A 1,944-nucleotide genomic window follows, 5' to 3' on the forward strand; every position below is an offset into this window, starting at 1 on the left:
TGAGGGACTGGGGAGAGTCACGTGTGAGCAGGACTCTGGGGAAGAGGAGGAGGAGTGGGGTCGTTGGGGGGCTGGGGGGCTGGGAGGAAGGAGCAAGCCCCACTGCAGCTAAACAAGCCCAGTCTCCCTGGAGCCACTGACTCTCCTGGGCTGCTTAGCAAAGGCCTGGGACTGTGGGCCACGGAGGGCAGGGGCTGAGGAGGAAATGGGACTGTCAGCCTCCTGCTGAGACTCTGGAAGCCTTGGTTCAATGCTGGGCTGAATGTCCCCAACCCCATCACACACAGCCAATCCCAGCCCCGCTCCTGCTCCATCCCAGACTCTGACCTCTGAGCTTTAAATGTTGCAGTCAGAGTGAGGGCAAGGGCTCATCCCAGGAACGAGGGATGCAGATTACAGGAGGGGAAGGGAGAAGAGAGAAAGGGAAAGACCTGAAGAGGGTGGCAGGGGAGAGAGAGGGCAAGAGCTCAAGAAACCTGGGGACAGGAGGACCAGGGAAACCATCAAAGAGAAAAGATACGCAGGCCCTCCCACCTTTCTCCTGGCACCTTTCTCCATTCTCCCACCCGAGAGCAATGAGATCAGGTAGAGAAAAGAGGGACACATTTGAAAAGGGAGGTGCAGGGGATACCCAGAGAATCTAAGCTCTCAGAGCAGAAGACAGAGCAGGCGCTGGATGCTGAGAGAACAGCAGGCAATAGAGAGTGTGAGAGGGAACTGGCAGCTGAGCCACCCGAGGGGAGGGTGCTGAGAGGGGATGGGAGAGAAGGGAGGGTGAGCCTTGGATAGAGGAACCCAAAGAGCTGAGGCGAGTGATCCTGAAGGAAGGAAAGAATCTCGGGTCACCTTCAGATACAAAGAAAATCAGAAAGCTGAGAACAGTGCGATGAGAGAGAGATCAGCAAAGAGCCTGGAGCAAGACGTGGAGGCAGAGCTGAGACAGGCAGATGACAAGCGGAGGTCAGGCTTAGGGAAGGCAGAGACTCCTGAAATGTAGGCACGTCAGACCCCAAGATGGGCAGAAACACGGCCGAGGCCAGGTCAGACCTTGAGAAAGGAAGCCAGGCAGAGGGAAAGGATGGCCAGACAGACAGACAGAGATACAGGGAGCCAGGCGAAGAGAGGAGATCTGGTCCTACCTCCTCATCTCCTCACCTGTGGCCGGAGCCTCCAGCTCGTGCCCTTGCCCTGCAGGACTTCCAGCAGAATGAGGGGCAGCTGAGGGAGCTGGAGAGCGGGTTTGGGCGTGAGAGCCGGGAGAGTGGAAGGGGCATCCGAGAGGAACAGGAGGGCAAACCAGGCCACACAGGGGGCAGAGCCTGGAACCAAGTCAGCCCCTTCCCTCCTCCTACCTTCCATAGGAGACACCGAGAGCTGCCTGCCACCCCTCACCCCCCTCTCCACCTACATGGAGTCTGACCTGCTCAGAACACAGGGTTTCCTGAGGACAAAGCCCAGTCTTTGTCACCTAGACCTGACCCAGCCTGACCTGCTGTTCTCAGCCCCTTATCATGTCCCCAGGGCAATGGGAACCAGGCAGTGACGCAGTGAGCCAAGAGCTAACCCCCCAGCTTGCACAATGGGGCCTCAAGTGACCTGGAGCTGGGGACAGGTGGCCTGTATCTCTTGGGGATAGCAATTTGACGTATGCACCTGCAGGAGATGGGAGTGTGGCATTGACTCGCAGGACACTGGATATAGGATACAAGTCCTCTGGAGATAGATATGTATTCTTGAGTCTGCTAATGGGGCAATGGAGGGTCCTAGGGAGCTGGGAACCTTGGGAGAGAAGCCACATACTTAATGGAAAGCTCTCTTACCCGGAGAAGGTGACCCCTGTGTGTCCTACCCACCTCCACACTCTAGAGCTATATTGAGAGGTGACAGTAGATGGGGTGGGGGGCTGGGAGAGTATTCCTGGGTGTGAGGGTGTGGGGGAAAGCC

The sequence above is a fragment of the Miniopterus schreibersii genome (genome assembly GCF_964146895.1).
Source record: "Miniopterus schreibersii genome assembly, chromosome: 1".
Taxonomy (NCBI): domain Eukaryota; kingdom Metazoa; phylum Chordata; class Mammalia; order Chiroptera; family Miniopteridae; genus Miniopterus; species Miniopterus schreibersii.